At 36.6% G+C, this 21933-nt stretch overlaps 1 long non-coding RNA gene across 1 annotated transcript; it reads right to left on the bottom strand.

The window, feature by feature from the left end:
- Positions 1 to 8374: 8374 nt before the first annotated feature.
- Positions 8375 to 20713, bottom strand: LOC116216357. The gene is made up of 6 exons (XR_004158984.1): positions 20358 to 20713; positions 18667 to 18790; positions 14900 to 14978; positions 12531 to 12630; positions 10620 to 10854; positions 8375 to 9648 (listed from the first exon to the last, which is right to left on the bottom strand). It is a non-coding gene; the product is annotated as an uncharacterized LOC116216357 (long non-coding RNA).
- Positions 20714 to 21933: the final 1220 nt, after the last annotated feature.

Raw genomic sequence — 21933 nt, 5'->3', positions numbered from 1 at the left:
TGACACGACAAGTAGCAATCAGCACAAAATGCAACACAGGATGCATATTCTGAGCACCAAGAAATGCATCCATGCTGTGTTGTGACAGCACTGGCATAGGCTGCCAGAGACTGTGAAGTCTCCTCCTTGGAGATCTTCAAAAGGTGCTTGGTGTGGTCCTGGGCATCCAGCTCTGGGTGTCTCTACTCGAGCAGGGGCTGGGCCAGATGAACCCAGATGTTCTCTTTCAGCCTCAGTCATCCTGTGATTCTCTCATTTCTGAGTGCACTGAAAAGTATCTGCTTTGTTACATTTCTGCACAATATGTGTCTCTCGTCCAAATGTTCTAATTTTATATTTAGCACCACACTGTAGCATTTGGTATCTGTGTATGACATAATAAATAGATGATCTGAGGAATTATATCTCTGTGTGTTCAGTAATCTTCTAGATTAGAAACAGAATACATCATATTTTAGGATGGTGACACTCATATAGAAATAGGTAGCTCCTAGGATTCGATTCACAAAAAAAGTGCATCTTACTTTATCAAATTTGCCGAGAAAAAGGCATATAAAACTCATCTCAGACCAATATTTTGCCAAAATTCATTTACCCTTCAGAAGATTGTAGTTAAAATTCTGTTTTTGTATTTCCCTCCTAAAGAGAAAGAACTTTGGATGAACTTCCTGAAAAAGAAATTGTATTTCTTACCAGTTTTGATATTATAATACCTCAAGATATTTTTACCAAAGGAGTATCAACTGGCTAGACTTCAGTAGCAAACAGAAATTTCTTCAGTAAGCTCAAAGCCACTGTTGTTCTATTGATAGCTGTAGTAAAAGAAGGAAACAGAAGCCTGCAAAAGACTTGAGAGGATGTATATTAATGTATCAAGGAGTGAGTGTGTGGGATAAGATTTGAAATGTAACGTCCTGAGGATTGATTAGATTGAATCTGTCTAAAGGCTCAATAGAAAACAAATGAGTGTTATCTGTTTTCTGTATACCAGGAAAGACTTTTTTCTTTCCACGATATGTAATCAGGCTTCCTAGTTATATTTACTTGCTTATTTTAATTGATAGATCCTGATAAGACTTCGTTTTAAACAAATAATTTGATAAGAACCTTATGTCTGTGTTCCAAACAGTAATGTTTATATTTTAGTGAATATTCATCCTCCTGAACACATCTCAGTAAGAAGACTACCTAACAGACTTGTGAGCTCTCTTAAATAGGTTAACAGTGATGTCCAGGTTGGCTGGAACAGGCCTCACTAGCTGGCAATATGTAGAGAGGAGCTGTGTAAGAGACTACTTTGTTCTGCAAAGCTGAAAGAATCTGTAGTAGAAGATATAAGAATAGTGGTAAAGGCGATAGTTTTGTGGTATGGATTTGCAAATACTGGCAAAACAGATTTTCACAACATGAAAGCATGCAAATCAGCATGGAATGATGCTTAAGCATTGTACAAATAGAAGAAACTCTCATGCAGGATTCTGGCAAGATTCACTGCATATCACATTACAGGGCGAAAATGTATAAAATACTACTTACAATACAATTGATCCATTTTTTTCTGTTTTATAAGGGTAAATGCATCAGACTGGGAACTTTTTACTAAATGGTGTTCTAGAAAAATATACTTTCTTGGGGAAACCCTGTGCTTGTCTTTAGTGATTGAGTAGTACACATGTGAAATACTGCATATCTAATTAGAGGGCAACTGTGCCTGCCATGTGTAGTGGTTGATTTTACGTTTATTTTTTTACTTTTTTGTTTGTTTGTTTGTTTACTACCCATATATATTCAAGTCAAATTCAAGTAAAGCCTTTATTTTTATGTTAAGTACAGAGCGTGGAGTTGCTAAGAAATATCTGCATATTTTCCCTAGAGGGATTCTGACTGTAGTTTTCCTGGCTTCTGTCAGCATAATCCATACAGAACAATGGGGAAAATGCTGTTGATTCCCTTGCTTCAGAACGTTTACCTGACAAATCTGAAGTAGGAAGAAGCTGAAGTACCTGCTCAGTGATAACCAAAATCAAAGAGAAATAGATGCAACACATTGTTTTGTACTTTCAGCTCTTGGGAAAGTACATGTTACTCAGGGGGAAAAAGAAAGAGGGAGCAGTTCTCCTGGCCCACAGAGCATCCTGAGCAGTCACTAGAAACATGGATGCAAATTATTGTTTTTCCAATGCCAAAGAAACTGTGAAGGCAGTGTTACTTAAAGAACATAATGTGGTAGAAATGAATAATTTCTGCTCAGTTTCAGAGAAGAATCTGATATAACTAGACATAAAGTAGACATTAGTGTGGCCAACAGGAGCAGGGGAGGTGATCAACCCCCTCTACTCAGCACTGGTGAGGCTGCACCTTGAGTATTGTGTTCAGATTTGGGCCCCTCACTACAAAAAAGACGTTGAAACCCTGAAATGTGTCCAGAGGAGGGCAATGAAACTGGTGAGGGGTCTGGAGCACAAGTCTTATGAGGAGCGGCTGAGGGAGTTGGGATTATTTAGTCTGGAGAAGAGGAGGCTCAGGGGAGACCTCATTGCACTCTACAACTTCCTGAAGGGAGGTTGTGATGAGGAGAGGTTTGGCCTCTTCTCCCAGGCAACGAACAGGACCTGGGGAAATGGCAGCAAGTTGTACCAGAGGAGGTTTAGGTTAGACAGAAGGAAGAACTTTTTCTCTCAGAGAGTAGTCAGGCACTGGAATGGCCTGCCCAGGGAGGTGATGGAGTTGCCATCCCTGGCAGTGTTCAATAGGCATCTGGATGAGGTGCTAAGAGATATGGTTTAGTGGCTTGTGGTTGCAATGGTAACGGGAGGACAGTTGGACTGGATGATCTTGAAGTTCGTTTCCAACCTTGTGATTTTATGATTCTATTATTCTATTAAAATTATTTCAAGAGAGCAGTTTGGAAACAGGTTTTTGTTTTACAGTGGAAAGTTCTGGGTGAGAGAGAAATTTGTCATAAGATTTGAATCACACAAACTACTAATAAAGATATATCAATATGGTGTCAGAATCTTATAGGCATGTTTAATTTCTATGCAGCAAAAAGTATGGAGAAGTCATTTGCCATGGAAAATATAAACACTAACCATTTGCAAACCTTAGTAACCTGGTATTATGCACCCTATCTTCGTCTCTTACACTCATAAACATTGCACATTTATTTTGTCCTTTTAAGAAAAAGTCAAGACAAAAAAAAAAACAACTTAAATTTGAACATGAACATCTAAATTTGTTTTACTTCTGTAAAGAGCAGTGAAGATTACAAAAGTAATGTTTCTGGTTACCATAGAGCCAAGAGTTTAATGAAACTGAATTTAGTAAAGATTTGGTGAATTCCACTGTTTATTTTTGTATATATTCTGCACTTTTACAAATCTTACAATATTTTGAGGCTGAAATATATGAAAACTGTAATTAAAATTGAATGTATTTTTTTTCTGTACAGGCTTTGCAGATGGACTTACAGACTCACAAATGATGCAAGGATGTATACCGTGAACACTGATAAAAAATTATCAGCAGCAATAAATACCAGCATGAATAGCCCCACATAATTGTCAATTTTAGATGCCAATTTTTATCAAAATTAAAACTGAATGATAGATATGATTCATAACTTTTATTATCAGTTCTAAAATTTCACATAACTTTATTTGATAATCATCAATATGAATAGTAATGCACATTATATTCTTATATGCAGCTGAAATACTATTCATGGAGGTTCCAGAAACAAGGAACAGGTAACTGACTGGCTCTGTATGGGGATTATGTATTGGAAACGTATCCTATCTCTTGTATTAAAGCAGTACAAACGTAAATGAAGATTTATTCAAAAGAATAAAATTATTCTGTATTCCAATTCATATTTGAAAAAGCAGCAAGACAAAAACATTGAGTGATTAGCTGTTTACATTCGCATGTGAAAGCCAAGATGATTTCTTTGAGCAAGTGCCCAGAGCTGATGCAATGCTGGCAAGTCCCCATTTCCTTTTAATAGCTGAGGATTTCCTATGACAGCTCTGTACTTTACTATCATCAGTTTCAATAAAATACACCAGAGAAGTACTTGAAACAATTGTATGTAACTCAAAGGAGAAAAGGAATGATTCTCAGTGTTCCCTGGATCTTTCCGTTTTAACATGATTAAGAAGCATGCTCTATTCTGACCCTGTTATCCATCAGATTTCATTTTGTGATGAGGGAAAATGAATTGCAAAAATGTTGAGTGAGTCCCTGTAACGATTTAGGAAGATTTCAAGCAGTTTTAATTGGTTCCAGAGGTCCTTGTCAGATACTTGTCTGACTGGCGTGTCTGACGTAGCTTCACTAAAGAATACTTTATAATGACTTACTGAAAGGGTTAAAAAGACATTGCTGCAATTATAGCTAATATGATTGCAGAAATGAACAATGAAAAAGCATCACAGAGATCAGCAGAGAACATTAATCTCAAATGCCAACTTGGTTCCTAGTGTTCATGAACAACAAAGAGGGAATAATACCATCCCTTCCAGTCTGCACTTCATTAGAGGAATTCTCAGAAGACTAGAAGGGGAGACAACAAGTAAAGAACTTGCAACTTGCTTATGCTAAGAAAGAACAAAACAAAAGTGTCTGATTCTCTGTCCTGCTTATACTCATAATTAAATCTGGCTCTAAGGCACAGTTGGAGGAAGTAAGAGTTAGAATTACCATGAGTAAATATTACTAAGAAATTTGTTAGAAATTCTCCATGTTTTAAATCCATTTCTAATGTCTTTATGACTCTTTTGGATTAGTTCTTAAAAAGGACTTCTGTGTACTAAAGAAGAAGTTCACACATTCCTTTAATCTAAAGGAATCTTGTAAAATACTCATAAAAAGGGCATTTTGAAGTAGTCAATATGATTGTCTGCATGAAAAATATATATTCACTTCAACTATGGAACTTAGTACTAAATTCACCAAGAACTTCTGTTTGTTTGTTTGTTTGTTTTTAAATCAGAGTATTGAAAAAAGCTGAGAAAATTGAGAAAATCATAAAATCACCAGGGTTGGAAAAGACCTCTGTGTTCATGTAGTAAAACAATCCATCTACCACTAATATTTCCCCACTAAACCATCTACCTTAGTACAACATCTGGCTGTTTCTTGAACACCTCCAGGGACCGTGACTCAAACATCTCACTGGGCAACCTGCTCCATCACCTGATCTCTTTTGGAGAGGAAATTTTTCCTAATATCCAACCTGAACTTTTCCTGGCAAAACTTGAGGCCATTCCTTCTAGTCCTATTGCTAGTCATGTGGGAGAGGAGGCTACCCCCACCTCTCTGCAACTTCCTTTAGGGAGTGGTTGAGAGCTATAATGCCTCCTCTGAGCCTCCTCTTCTTCATACTAAATAATCCCAGTTCCCTCAGTTGCTCCTCATAAGACTTCATAATTCTAGAAGAGGGACAAGATAGAATATCAAATTCCTATAATTTTTTTTTAAATATGGTGTGGCTCCAGGGCAGATGTTGGGAGATAAATGAATTTTACAGTTAATTCTGAAGTTTAATCAACTTTTTCTTCTTAACATCTAAGAACTTGTAATTGTCTGGTCTAGCAATATCCTAGAGGATTTCCTTTCCTGCACAATAAATGAAGTGATGTAGGTCTTTGAACTGTTTTTACTCAAATGTTAGGACTCAGTTCACACAAGAAACAGATGATTTTCTCCTAAGGTATTTTCAAAGAGGGTTGTAGATGTTTTTTCAAAGAAGCATTAAACACTTTTTAATGTACACCTGTAGTGAACTGTATTTTTCAAGAAAGGTTCCTGTATGGGAGAAATGTGAAAATTGTTAGGAATACTCCTGGAAATTTATCCCCAGAAAATGATATTTCAACAAATTTAAGTGTTTAAAGATGATCCACGTCATGGAAAATCTTAACTGAGAATGACGGAAGTATTTTCTTCTGAAAAGATTAGAATAATTAGTATATATTTTTATGATAATGACAATAAAAAAAAGGACACCTATTGTCTATCAAATACAACCTTAAACATATTTTTTCTATATGCCTTATGTATCATAACTGTTAATAATACAAAGCAAATAAATATGTTTTATGTCAAGGTTTAAATAACATTTAAATCTCTGTGCTCCTGTACCTATTTTACAGCTAATTTAACAATATATATAATTATTAATACATATAATTGCTTTTTAATATATATTAAATATAATAGTATTATAACAATTAATTTGAATATAGTATCCTCATGTTCATTCTACCATTTTTGGAAGGAAAACTACCTACACTATCTAGCTACTACCTGCAGTGTTGGTATCAGGTTTTATTGCTCTTCAAATCCAGCCACATTTAATAGTTAATTTAGCATTTATAGTTCGAGGATTTCCACAGAAATATTTAATACTCTTCTCTGCTTAGAGTAGTTCTCTAACACTCAGCCAAGATTTTCTGAAACTTCTGAAAAGATTTATCCTAAATTGTGAATGCACTCTGGGGAAGTTTCTCACTAGCTTTCTTCCTCTAGAAATTCCAACTGTTTATTTTCCTGATGTAATTCTTACATCTCTAGTAATAGAGAGATTCCTGGTTTTGGCTGACCACTGGGTCTTTGACTTCCAAGATGACCCATTTTTTCTAGGGAAGGCCTTAAATAGCAAATATATGAAAAAATTAGTTACAGGGTCTTATTAGTAATAGATATAGAGGTCTATATCTCTACAGTATAAAGAAAGACTGACAGAAGACAGAACGCCCTCTCAAATTAATTGGGAATTTCATCTCACTGGTAATGCTTATAAAATTTCAGCATTTCACTCTGAATAAAAATTATGGCTTACTTAACAGTATAAATAATATCATTTCCTAGTCTTCCTACCCATTTCTCAGCATTTTCATCTACAGCTAACTGCTGCACTCTTTCCACTTTCCTTTTCCTGTAATCTATTTACTTTTTATAATTTTTCTTATCCCACCTTATACTGTTCTTGCCTTTATATATAGTCACTCCAGATTTTCTTCCTATCTGGAAATAACTGAACCTTAATTTTTCCTCTGCCTCCTTATACTCTACTTTAGTGATAATCCCTTTCCCTTAACTTCAACATCCACAGAATCCACCATCAGAAAATATTTCAGTTTTTCACTCCTTTCCCATAATTTTAAACTTCCTAATCCACTAAGTTTTTAATCTTAGAAGATATTTTTCATTTTCTTTCTTACCTCTGCTTGCTTTCCCTAAAACTTTGATCTGTCTACCAACACTTTAGTAGTGGTAGACTATTTGTGTGTCATCTCATTCATTTGGTCCTGGTACAGCCACAGGTGTACCCCATCACATCATCCAGCCTCTCCTAAATGTTTATTTTTGTAGTATAAAATCCATTTTCTTTTGCAATTTTTATTCTTTCCCTTCCTCACTGTCCTCTTGGTTTGAGGTGTCTTCCTAGCATTCCTTTCATATTTGTTGCCTGCTTTCTCCTTTTCCTTAGCACTGACCCTGAATTGAATACAGATGAGCTCAATGTGGTTACTCTCCCCTGCGATATGGATTTTTTCTCATTTAACCCTCTTTATTTCTTTTTCCCTTAATCAACATAGTTCCAAAGCTACTTCCTTTGCTGCCCTCCTCCCCACTACAAGCTCACTGGAAATCCTCTTGTTTTGTCTCTTTCTTTTGCTAGCTGTTGTGTTAGCAAGAACCAGCTCTCTCTTCTTCCTTCCCTCTGTAAGTCTATGACGCTGTGACAAAAGACAAAAGTAGTGCAAAATCGACATTAGCTCCTTTCAGGGAATCCTCTGAATGCTTTTCCTCTCAGCTGCTCAAGCCTTCTGATCAGACAATGAGAATCAGCTTGTGATGATGTGAATTATCACATTTTCAGTTGGATGTTGGAATCTCAAGGAGGGTACTAAATGAGATATTTTCTGCTTTGCTTAATTGACATTCCTTTAAGAAGTTACAGGAATTCAAGATGAACATGAAAAACAACTTTATGTTGAAATGACTTTAGCTGTGAGCTGTGAGCTATTTCTTCACTGAGTAACGAGCATCAAAGAAACATAGAAAAACAAGCAAATTCTTCAGCATAATTGTGTAACAAAAACAAAGATCTAAAATATTTACTAAGGTAAATAATTCACTCCTAACGCCTAAATCTTCCTTTAACTCCTGCTTCAGGTTGCTCTTTATAATGCAAATAATTTTCAGCTATAAAAATGACAAGTTTACCCGATTCAGATGAAAAATACAACTTTGGTATTGAAATGACTGCATCATTCAGAATGATGGCCTTTGCAGTAGTGCACTGAGAAACTATAGCTGCAGGAAGAAACATCCTGCTACTTTACACAGTCAGCTGTGGCTGGACAGAAGGGAAATTGACCTTGATAGCAACAACCGAGTTCTTACAGAAGTTTTAAAGTTCTCAGAACTCTGATATCACCCTGCAGAAGTCTCAAGGAACCTCGGGCTCTGTAACACCAACTGCTGATCCTTGAGGAGCAAGATTCAAGTACTGGCTATGTGTTACGTGTTTGTATGTAGTTAATAAATGGTAATGCTTTTCAAGAAATAATGTTACACAAAATACATTTCAGTGAGCATAGCAAGGATTTAATGCATGAGGACAATAAGTAGTTTGAAAAAGGTAGATTGAATTTGTACTTCATTTGTACTGAAACTCTTCAACCTGACTAAAATGCTGTTGTTTTTTGTTGTGTTCAGTGAAAGCTGCTGGCAAAACAGAATCCCACAAGTAAGATTCATCTTGTTATACTGGAGAATGAACTTTCACTTGCTGTATCTATCCTGCAATTTGTAGGTAGAGTCTTCCCCCAGTTGTCTGTTAACTCTTGTAGTCTCCTACTTGGTATTATCTCTTCTGGGGAGGACAGAAAAGAACAGCAAGGTAATGAAAGCAGATTCCCTGTGCAGCATTTCTGTTCTGGGTGATTGAAGTGACAGTGACTACAGCCAGAAACCTCAAGACAGTGTGCTATTGAGATGCACTAGCCCTATGATCTCCTGCCATCCCACAGACCCTTCCCTAAGCAGATCGATGCCTAGGGACTTCTTCAGCGGTCAGTCCTATATTGTGCTGGTGGATTTTTTTTACCTTATCAATGGTACTTTCAAACACTTTTGTCCTCACAATACGAAGAGAGATAATAAGCAATGCATTAGACAGAGTCTTACAATCATAAGTGGATCGAAGAAGACAGAAAGGATGCAATAGAAGTAGACCCTTTATGTAGACTTGCACCAGAACCCATCACGTAAGCTTCATCAGATGCCTTATGTTTTGTTCAATGCTCCATGCCAGCTCTGCTTACCAAAATCTGTGTACAAAAAGTAATTCCTCGAGGACTCCCATTCCATGACTGTTAAAAGATATATTTCTTACCAGAAGGGAATCTTTGCTGTCTAACATGGGGATGTTTTGGCATTCCAGCTTCCATTTTAAAGCATTATGCAACTAGGCCTTCCTGCCCCCTTTACCGAATCACTGCTCTGTCACAAGTTACTTAGGCTGAACTATTTCATTTGCATATGCATGAATTGTCATCCTTCTTCCATAATTTCTTTTTTATAGAGAAAAGGTGATGATAATATCTAGTCAACATTTGTCAAAATCTTTAAAATCTGAAAATAAAAGAAACAACGTATAATTACTAGGTGTCATCATTAGCTGTAGTAGAAAATTTCATAAATATCAAACTGTGAGTACATGAAGCAAAAGGCAACATCCGAGAGACCTCATGCACTTGCCATCAATATCTTGACAGACTGTTATTAAAAACTATGCCTGAGCTGCTAGTTACTTGCTTTGCCATGTAAATATAAAGGTTTATTTCTTCTGAGGCTGGGACAAACATAAGCTGGCAAGGACAACTTGCACTAATTGTATTTTGCTGAGATGCGTATTTTCTTCTAATAAATATGGTAGCGCCATTGTTCATTAAGTGGAATTTGAAGAAAAGGGGAGAAGTATGTAGGCACTGAAGAAAATCCAGTGATTTAATGCCTTCAGAAAGGGTCTTAAAATATTAGGCAACAATTCTTATTCTCAAATTCCTGTACCAACAGTAGACTGGAAATGCATCTTCTCAGTGATTTGTGCTCTTGCATGCCTCTCATTTCAAAACGTGTTTTATCAAAAGTAAAGGGAGTAAAGTCTGCAATTTTTCATGAAATGGGATATAGGGATGTAAAATTTCAATAGAAAAAATTGCAGTTTCTGTGCACAATTAATTCATAAACTACTATGGGAAAATAACAAGGCATTATTTCCTTGTTACATTTAGTAAGATTTGTTGTCTTCTGCAAGTCTGATTACCAAAACACTGCAGTGGCAAAAGGTATTTCCTTTTCAGTGTCATAACTGGATAAACATATGTTTTATCATCCTTATTCCACCCACAAGCTACTAGAGGAAGAAATGATATGCAAATTATAGTTATTTTGAAACAGGTTCACCAGAGAGATACCTTAATATAATGAATCAAAGAAAAGGCAAAGAACACCTGCATGGCTTAGAAAATGATACAAAGAACTAAAAAAAAAAGAGTCTTTTTCCTCCCTCCTCCTTTCTCGTACAATAGACAGGTGCTTACCATTTGCACTAAGTGATGTTGTGAGATTACCCGTGCCTTAAGTACTTCTTGATTTTTCAAGTGTTCCTCCCAGGAGTGAAGCATTACAGGAATGAGACAGGAGAGATGAATGATATGCCGTCTACCATCTCCTTTCACATAAGCAGAAGTCACACGATTTCCACGCTTTACACAGTTCCAGTCTCTCGTTTTACATTACTTAATAATAGCAGCAGGCTTTAAAGAGAAGACTGTTCTGTTGAGACATCAAACAGTGTTTCAGTTTTAGTTACAATAACAGACTGAAGAGAACAAAATATTGTCGGATTTTCTGGGCAAGTGCATCATGTGCTAAGTAAGACTATTCAAAAGAAATCTGGAAACAGAAAGAAAGTAGTAAAATATTTTGTCCCTTTAGACTGTAAAATTGGTTTAATTTGATTGCTGATGAGGTTACTTTAATCTGGAACATATATCAGAACACCTGACTTGCTTTGAAACATTATCTTTTATGTCTCAAGGTGTATTTCTGGTTATCTTGGTTGAGTGTGCAATTTTCATGACTAAATGCAGTAAGGATATTTTCTCTTTTTCAGAAAATGTGGGGAAGGCTTATTTCCTTCTCTTTTACCTTCCCCAGTATAACTAGAGCAGGCAAACCAAATTACGGAAATGAATGCAAAATAATTGGAGAGGTCAAGTGATAAAGAAAGCAGTAGATCAGATAGTTACACCAGATAGCTCGCCTTCCTCTCTGTAACTGAAAATAAAAGCCCCTCTTATTTGTTGCCTCTATTACCTGAATGAGAAATAGGCACAAACATTTGATTTCTGTTTTACATCAGATGAGTTTTTAAATAATTCATACTTAAATGCTTTGGAGTAAAAAGGATGAGGGCCAGTGGTTTCAGAACAGGAACACAAAAATTGGCTTATGGAGACGCATTGTCTCTTTAAGAGTCTTTTTAAAATTATTTTTATGATACAGGGAATAAAGTTCTTGAACTAACATTGTGAAATTTCACTAGATTTTAAGAATATCCTTAAAAACCCTACAACTTTCCACTTTCTAATATTAAACAGAATGCTGAATGTAGCAGAGGAATATGAAACTAAGCAATGACTCAGCAAAGAAAGTAAGCGTATTTGTAGGTTACTGGGAATATTCAAGGACGTAAAAGATATGTATACGTGCAAATGCTATAAAGAGACAGATGTAGATGTTCTTAAAGATACTTTTCACTGTGGCTAAATGCAACATGCTTTCTATTATGATTTTTGTGTAAATTGGTAGAATATTCTTTTTCTTAATTTAAATCACAATTACATTTGCTCGTGCTGCCCCCTCAATACAAAAAAGCTCTCTGGCTGAATTCTGGAAGTCATCCAACTACTGGATCCTGTCACATGAGTTAAATGTAGAGTTCGTTTGTGTTCCAAAGGACTTACTTACAGATCTTTAATGAAAATTCTATGCCAAAATTGTACAGAATGTATTTATTTTTCTTGCCATTTGTGAGGGTCAAAGAAAAAAATTATGCAAAACTTGAAGCTTTCTGAAACATTCCAAATGCCAAGATCTTTGGCTTCAGAGTTGCAAGTGTGAAGCCAGAAAATAGATGGATCTGGCACTTTCAAAACTGCTTAAAATAGAAATATTACAAAAGTTGCACGCATGTGCAATAATAATACTTGTTCTGATGGCAGGAACACCATGTACTTTTTACATTTTTCTTCTTTTTTTTTTTTATTATCTCTTTTAAATACCTAAGTTCTGTCATCCCTCCTAATCACTGATACCTAACTCAGCCAATACTTTAACCATCAGAACAACAAGTTGGAACAGTTTCCAGGCAATTAAATCTTACCACGTTTCAAGCTTCCTTCTGTAACAGGAGTGAACATTAACCTCTTCCTTCCTCTGATACTTACACACTTCTTGCTGCTCCTAGAATTTTTCACACATCAGAGTTTTGGTTTCCTTTGTTTAGTGAATGAAGTTGCTCATTTCAGATGATAGCCAGACACTCATCTAAGAAGTGTGAACATGCATTAGCACAAACTGCAAAAATATTTGACATGGTGATTTTTTCTGTTGCTAAGGGAAAAACCATCCTTGTTCTCCACAAGAATTTATGATCAGTCACTGTTCAATACTTGGAGTTCATGTGAATGCATTCCGGGCCTTTCACAATATTTGCGTGACATCTGGACCAATTCAGTTTTTAAGTTCAAAGGAAGAAGAATTCACAAGTGTGTTCGATCCCCCTATGAGCTCCGCAGAGAAGAGAAATTACATTTACACTTCATTTCATACCTTTATTACTGTCACAAGGATAAGTGCACAGCTCTATTTGACACTTTGTGCTGAAGGAATTAAAGGAGAAGCAAACTCATTCCTCTGGACCATAATTTATTAGAATGTGAAACTCATGATCAGTGTGGCCACATAATTGTCCTCTTTTCTTTTGCCATACTTTCTTTACATACTTTCTTTGAATGTTTGGCTTCTGTGTTTTGGGAGAAGTATAGAGTAAGGAGAATACTAAAGACAGAGATTCTCCTCCATGGCATAATTTCTCCGGAATTTTTCAGCAAACCCAAATATTCCCATCTGTTTTTCTAATAAAAGATGGAAGTCATTAACATAAATCATCTCACTGCCACTGAATTTGAAAATTCATTATTTATTAAAAATTACAGTTGTATGATATGCAGTACTACAATGAACAGAGGCTGGACACTATTTTGTGGCCTATCCAGATCTCTGATTTCCTCTCTTTTTTTCACCTGTCTCTTCATATGTCTGTTAAAGTACAAGGGTTGCTCCAAAAATCATAGAAACAGAATAGTTTGGGTTGGAAGGATCTTTAAGATTATCTAGTTCCAAACTCTGCTGTAGGCAGGGACGCCTCCCTCTAGACCAGGTTGCTCAAAGCCTCATCCAGCCTGGCTTTGAAAATCTCCAGGGAGTGGGTATTCGCAACCTCACTGGGCAACATGTTCCAGTGTCTCACCACCCTCACAGTACCTAATATCTAGTCTAAATCTACCCTCCTCCAGTTTAAAGCCATTTCCCAATGTCTTGCCGTTACACACACACACGTAAAAAGTTCTTCCCCAGCTTTCCTGTAGGCCCCCTTCAGGTACTGTAAGGCTGTTGTGATGTCACCTTGGAGCCTTCTCTTCTCCAGGCTGAATAGCCCCAACTCTCTTAGCCTGTCCTCATAGGCAAGGTGCTCTAGTCTTCTGATCATCTTTGTGGTCCAATAAAATTCCTCATATTTTATTATGTTGACCTACAGCACCAGCGGCAGATGCTGGTAATGTGGCAGTAGAGGTTGAACCTTCCCATCAATATTCCATTCAATTTCGATGCCATGCAACAGATAGCAGCAGAGGGGCAGTCTGAAAAAATTGTGGTGTCTGACATGGAAGTGTGTATGAAGCAAAGGGGTGTAATTTAATGTATCCATGCATAAAAAAATTGTACCCATTGACATTCATCAGTGCTTTCTCAACATTTATGGAGACCAAATAGTGGATGTGAGCACAGCAGATGGTGCATTTCAGCAGTGGAGACAGTTGTCCCCTCTTCAGATGCAGATTTTTACGAGCACAGTTTGCAGACTCCTTTTCACTGCTGGTGAATATACATAGCTAATGGTTGTCACTGTGTTGAAAAAGATTTTTTTGTTACTGAATATTTTTTCTATCAAATTATGTTATTGTGCTCTTTGTATCTGTTGTAATTTCCATGGAAATAAATGGGGCATTACTTTTGGAGCAATATGTTCTTATAACTCTTCTTTTTTGCTGTTCATTATAAGTATCATTCAAGTGTCAGAACATTTTGAAAATATTGGCTCTATGTTACACTTCTTGCAGCATACACAACTACTAAATAATAGCCTGTTCACAAAGAGCTTATTGCAAAGTTGTGTATTAACATCCAGGAAGAATACTTTTGAAATGATAGAAGCAATAGAAGTGGGAATTATTTGGAAACATGAAAAAAAAACAGGGGGTGAGTCACAGTAATTAATAATAAATTTGCTAGCAGGGGGTTTCTGTGGGTATTTTAAGCAAACTTTGACATGAATATATGGAAATATCAGGATTGTACCTCTTTACATACTACCAAACACCTGCAACCAGAACATCTAGTACTGGAATGAGAACAATAAACAGGTGAAGAAAACTTTGTTGAAGATGAATAGAAGTAAGGAAGATCACAGATTAATGGAATTAGATAATATCTGTAGTTGGTACAGACACATAAGAATCATCGAATCCAATACCTGGTTCCACACAGGACCACACAAAAATCTGAGGTATGATTGAGTGCATTGTCCAGACACTTCTTGAACTCCAGCAGGACTGGAAACATAGAAGAGGATATTTTGATACTGCACATTACTTTTTAGTGTTAGCTATTTAAATTTAACTATTTATTATTAATAATAATCTGAGCACATCTGCAGTTAATCCTAAGGGAGGTAACCAAGAACAAACCTCACCAATCCCAAATCAGCGATGCTGTCCTTCCAGTGCAATACTGTCTTTAGCTGTGGTCTGCAGTTCACTTTGTCAGACTGTAACCTAATTTTAGTGAGTCACAAGTCATTTTTCATATTTTTCAGCCATATGGGTGAGCATAGTAACTTCAGCAATTAGGAAGTTCCAACTGGTGCAAAATACCTTTTCTCTACAGCTCCAGCAATCACAAGCATTATCAAGTTTATCTCTTCTGCCCTACTCTATCTCCTCGTAGATTATCAAATAAATTCAAGGTCTTTGTTCTTATCATAAAAGCATTCCATTACCTGGGCTAAGGCTATCTAACACTGCAAGCAAAAGCTGTGAGATAAACACTGTTTCTACAGCGAAGAGGACTTTTTTTGGTGTGAAGAACAGGATTTTATACTGTTCAGTAGGACTGCGAAGTAAATTCGCTCGAAACATCATACTTCACTGTTTTCAGTGAAGTCTCAGTAATTTATTGTGTTACTTGTGTACCTGAACAATATTTGCATATTAAAGCATCATCTTTTATTTGCAAACTGATAGAATATTGTCCTTGAGACAGAAACATTTAAGTAAAAGCAGATGGACTTGATATAAATTTTTATGAGCAGATAAAGTTTCGGTGAAATCTAAGACTAACTTTACAATCTGAACTAGTACAAGTAATTTCCAGTAATATCTGCAATATTCTATTGCTAAATAGTGATAGATAGCAGTGTAAATGACCTGGCATTATGCAGTATTAGTGTTTTCCAAAGATGTTCCTTGTTAGCTTTTAAAAATGTAAGATGAATATCAAATGAGAAAAATAAAAATATACTACTATTTCAGCTGGACTCTAGTAACCATAGACTTAGAATGCTTCTAGAGCTCTTATTTTCTAGATACTAGAGGTCTATGAGAATCCTGACTAAAAAGTATTACATTTTCATGCAGACTCTGAAGACAACAACTAAGGCTCAGAATCCTCTGACCCTTTGCATCCCAGGTGGTAATTCTTTCTTACATTCTTTCATCCCAATATGTAAGAGAGAATTATTCAAAAATCAAAGTGTAAATTATTTTGTCACCTTTTTAATAAACTCTTTTTCCACAACTTATCTTATAGATATGCAGATAATTTGACTGGGAGGATAATCAAAACAAAAATGTAGCTAGACTGATGCACCATCTTAGACTAAATGAAGCTACAAGGGCTGAAGAAGATATTACTGAATTTTAAAGATAAATAGTAAAAGACTGCCAACAAGTCTGAAAGACAAAAATCAAGCACAGTAGTTAATTGCATATTGTATGTTCATTTCAATGGATTTACCCTCAGATTTGGTGTTACAATGTCCTGTATATTCTGGTTCTGATCAGGAGAAAATGCCTAGCAATATACTTAAACAATGTATTCGCTTAAGATACATTTATTTAATTGAACACCTTGATCCTACCTACTCAGAATTAAACGTGCACAAATCTGTTTTCTTCATCTGAGTGATGTAATCTTTTTTTTTTTTTTCAGAGAATATTAGGATTTTTCAACAAATTAAAACTAACAAATTTGTAATACTCCAAAAGCCACTAATAAAATTGCTATGCAAATCTCAGATTCAAAATGTCACAGTGATGAACATGCTTGGAATGGCAGTTTTTTCAGAATAGAGCAAGGTGTAAATAATTTTTATGCACATAGCTATTATGGAAGCTTTGTTTATTATATTCTTAAAAATATAATGTCTATGAGAATTCAGTGACTGTAACAAACAATACAGAGCAGCTTTGTAACAAACTATTGCTAGTGGAAGCCATCTACTAACAGTATTGTATACCATGAACCATTTTTAGTGAGTCCCACATGGTTTATTTAATCTCACAAAGACAGTGGGGATTGTTCATGAGATTCTAGGAGACTTGTTATCACATAACATATTTGAGAGATTTCATGATCTACTTCAATAATTCTACTGACAATCGCAGCCTGGGAGGATAAGTGAACTAACTCAGTGGAACAGTTATTGTTGTTCCTGTGTCTTCTTTTCCTTCATAAACAATTTTCCGAAATTTACTGCAGTAAATTTGTTACTTAGCATTTGATTTATTTTTAAACAATCTTCATAGCATTTTTTCATAAAAACATTTGTCCGTAGTTTGCCCTCAAACATAACCACTTTCAGCCTGATCATAAGGCTGTGTGTTATAACAATTACCATCTTCCCTACTGTGTGACAATTGGGCAGAATTTATGAATCCCTTGAGAACAGTTAAGTAAAAATATAAATAAACAAATTTGATAAAAATATTTAGGATGCTTCAGAATATAAACTGGGGTAAAAATTGTAATCTGCCCACAGGTCATAAGGGCCAGAAAATGGATTTTAGTCTTAACAACTCCAGTTTCTCAAAAAATATTTTGAACAAAGCCAATTTAGAGAGAATATGATGTAAAAAATCATGAGTCTCAATTTGACTCATGCCTCCTTACAGCTATTTTCTGGGTCCTGGATCTCTAGGAAGAACATAGATTGAAAATTCTTAGGTGATGACAGTCACTCTCTGCTAGAAAAAGCATATTTGCTGTATGCGATATAAGGCAGTGTAAGGGAAATCCATGTTATCTTTCGTTAAAATGAGAGAATCAGAAAATGGCTTGGGTTAGAAGGGACCTCAAAAATCCTCTTGTTCCAATCCCCCTGCCATGGGTAGGGTTGTCAACTGATAGATCAAGCACTAGATCAGGGTGCCCAAGGGCCCATGCAGCCTGGCCTTGAACACCTCCAGGGACAGGGCATCAGCAACCTCAGTGGGAAGCCTGGGCCTCACCACCCTCTCAAGGAAAAGCTTCTCCTTGACATCTATTCTAAATCTCCCCTCTTTATACCTAAAACTAATCTCCTTGTCCTGTCTCTAATTAATTGTGTAAAAACCACTTAGCTTTGGTTTTTGCTAGACCCACCCTCCTCAAGATAACAAACTCTATCAGGGCATGGTCACTATAAAAATCTCCTCTGTTTGGTTTGCCTAATATCCAGATCAGGAAGTTATCGTCAACACACTCTGGGAGTCTTTGGGGCTGCTTACAGTCCAGCGCATTGCCTTCCCAGCTGACATCCAGGTTTTTGAAATCCACCTTCAAGATGAGAGCCTGTGAGCATGTTTCTTATAGTTGAAGCAAGAAAGCCCACAAGCTCTTCCAAATCAGGCTGCTTCTAGAAGACTCCAACCACCACATGTTCATTATTGATCTAGTCCCTGATTTTCACCAACAAGCTCTCAATCTGTTTATTGCTGTTCTCAGAGACAGCTCTTTGCTCTCTATCCACCTCTCAACATAGAGGGCAACATCCCTGCCCTTTCTCCCCTTCCTGTCTCTTTTGAAAAGCTTGTAGATCTTGATCATCGTGCTCCAGTCATGTGAATCAGGCCACCACATTTCTGTGATTACAATTAGGTCATAATTTTCTAATTGTTTCATGACTTCCAACTCCTTCTGTTTATCTCCCAGGCTGTATGCATTGGAATAGAGGCACTTCAGTTAGGCTCTCAGCAGCATTACCTTCTCAGAGGAGCCCTCTCGAGATTGTTTGGGACAATTCTGAGGTTTTTCCCTGCTGTTTCCTAAAGTGACAGTGTTGGTTGCTCTTATCTTCTTCTGCTCAGCAGGAGCCACCTAAGGCAAACTGGGAAAAAAAATTCGTAAGTGCCATGCTGTTCTTTCACTGAGAAAGTAAGTTACAGAAATGTGCAGTTCTTAGAATATTTCACGATCTAATTAATTCTAGGTATCATCCAGTTCGTAGTTCATTTGATTTTTCTTCATGTATGTTACATTTGAGAGCAGAAGAAACAAACATTAGTAAGCTCTTGGTTCTTATACAGAGAGCTTATTATTGCCATGAAATTCCAGAACTATTGTTATTTAAGCTACCTTCTAATTTCTAGTAGCATGAATCTATGTCCACTGTTAAGTGACTTTTTCTCTTCTTTTAAATAGGCCATAAAGGTAGCATGAGGTAAAGGTAGCAAAGACAACATATATTGTGTGATGAGACATAAACCACCCAACAGTGAAAAAACTTGGCACATTAGTAGCTCCAGTTTGAAAGATCTGTGGTGAGACATAGAATAAAAAGGACAGTTAAGCAACAGTCCACAGATACAGTGCTGGCAGCAATACTATCCATACTGGGGAAATCAATACAGTTGATTGGGACTCTAAAAGTGATGTTGAAGAGAGTCATCAAGGCAGCTTACAAATGACCTGCAGAAAGTTAGTAAGTGATTGGCACAGCGTGTATTTGAAAACAGTAAGTAAGCCAGAAGCTCGATGAGGGAGACATATGTGTCCATTATTTTAAAGAAAGAAAAAAAAAAAAAAGACATTCTCAGCATGGTCTTAAAAGAAATTCTTTCTTTTCTAAATAGAAAAAAAAAATAAAACAAAAGAACACCTATAGGTATCAATAATCTAATATATTTGTGCAAGCATTACCCATTTCCGGACACATAAAGAAAAAGAAAATAATCAGGAGCAGTCAGCATGTCAGCATGGATTAACCAAGGGGAAGTCATGCTTGACCAACTTGATAAGTATCTATAATTAAATCACCATCCTGATGGGTGAAGAGGGAGTAATGCATATTGTCTTTCTGGACTTCATTAAGACCTTTGACACTGTCCCGTACCTCATCAAATCTGTTGAAATACAGACTGGATGAGCAGAGAGTGAGGTAGACTGAGAACTGTCTAAACAGCTAGAACAAGAGAGTAGGTCAGCAGTACAAAGTGTAGTTGCAGGCCAGTAATGCGCAGAGTCCCCAGGGATCTATACTGGGTCCAGTCCTGTTTAACACCTTCATTAATGATTTGGATAATGGGGTAGAGTGCATTCTCAGTAAATTCATAACTGATACAAAACTCAGAGGAGTGGCTGATTCACCGAGGGGCCATGCTGTCCATCTAGAGGGACCTTGGTGGGTTGGAGAAATAGGCTGACAGAAGCCTTATGAATTTCAGTAAGCAGACCTGCAGAGTCCTGGACCTGAGGAGGAATCACCTACAGGTACCAATACATCCTTGGATGATCTAGCAAGAAAGAAGCTTTTCATAAAAGAACCTGGGAGTCTTGATGGACAGTGGCTGGACATGGGTGAACAGTGTTCCCTTGCGACTAAGAAGGTTAAGAGTATTCTTCACTGAACTAACAAAAGTATTTCCAACAATTAAAAAAGGAGAGATGATCCTTACCTTCTACTTGGGTGGCTGAGGAACCACTTGGAGTACTGTGTCCAGTTCTTGGCTTCTTAGTACAAGAGAAAGCTGGATATACTATGAAGGGTCCAAAATAGGGCCACCAAATGATCAAAGGACTGGAACATCTCTTCTATGAGGAAAAGCTGAGAGAGCTGGAATCATTCAGCCTGCAGAAGAGGTTCTGGGGTAAGCGCGTAAATGCCTGTAAACACCCGAAGAGAAGGTACAGAGAAGATTGATCTGGGCTCTTTTCCATGGTGTCTAGTGGCAATAAACAGGCAACAAACAGAAATTGAAATACAGGAGGTTCTCTGTGAACACCAGGAAGTACTTTGTTACTGCATAGATGACAGAACACTGGCACAGGTTGCCCAGAAGTTGCAGAGTCTCCTCCTTGGAGATCTTCAAAGCTCACCTGAATGTGATCCTGGGTATCCTGTTCTGGGCGTTCTTGTTTGAGCAGAGGTTGGGCTAGATGGACCCAGAGGTCCCTGCCAACCTAAACCAATCTGGTTCTGTGACTTTCCTGAACTGTAATAGGATAGAGATACTCATGTAGAGCTTATGTATTCATTAATTTGGGGGTGATGGTAGAGGTGAATTTTTTACCTTTTGCTACCCTAATATGTGCTACTGTTTTCACAGTATGATTGTTTTATTGGTTAGCTAATTATGGTAAAATATATACTTCTCTTAATTCACGGCAAATACTAACTAAAAAATGAAAATCTCCACAATTTTCTGATTTTTCTCTATTATTCTTAATTGCCTTTTGAAAACACAGTGATGCCTCTATGGAGTTTCTGAGCTCTGAAAAAGCTTTTTGCCTTTCATGCATTTATGTTATGAAGGCAGAGGTTTCATCAGGTATAGATATAGAGATGATTATAAGAGACAGTGTGTCTGCTTTTGTAAGAAAGCTGCAGGCATATGTAAGCCAGACAACAGGAGAGAGATGCTCAGTGACATCCAGAGAAATACTTTGTGGTACAACCTGATCAGAAGGTAGAAAAAAAAGTCCTATACAGTTTTATGGGTGGGGAAAAAAAGAAAAACCTTGAATTTATGAAGAAATAAAGAATTTCCTTTTGTTTAATTTATGCAAACTTGAGAGTTTTTTTTTTTTTTCCAAAAGAGTGTGGAAAAGTAATTTGTGATAATGAATTTATCCCTTGCTTCCAACCATCACAAAAAACAGCAAACAAACAGATAAATGAATAGTTCTATGAAAATCAGCCAAGTAAACCATTAGCCTTTTTTTTCCTCTAGGTGCAGAGGCAGAGAGGAAAATTATTAAATGAAACTTAAGCAGTATACAGACTACTCATAGTATAGTTCGTCAGGGAATACAGAGAAAAAGACTGAAAGAAGACTTTATTCTGTTACTGTAATACATCAAGAATATAATATTTTTTTTCTTGAGAGTGAGACATGGCAGGGAAAGAGAATGAGAGACCCATAACCCAGAAAGAGATAGGATTTTAAATCTCTTTTTTAAAAAAATCCATTTCTTATTTCAGAAAATTTTTATAATATCAAAACAATTAGCTTAGTTGGAAAATTAGTCTTG

Source organism: Meleagris gallopavo, chromosome 2 (assembly GCF_000146605.3).
Source record: "Meleagris gallopavo isolate NT-WF06-2002-E0010 breed Aviagen turkey brand Nicholas breeding stock chromosome 2, Turkey_5.1, whole genome shotgun sequence".
Classification (NCBI taxonomy): Eukaryota; Metazoa; Chordata; class Aves; order Galliformes; family Phasianidae; genus Meleagris; species Meleagris gallopavo.
The sequence above is the reverse complement of the archived record's forward strand: the minus strand, read 5'-3'. Positions and strand labels throughout refer to the sequence as shown.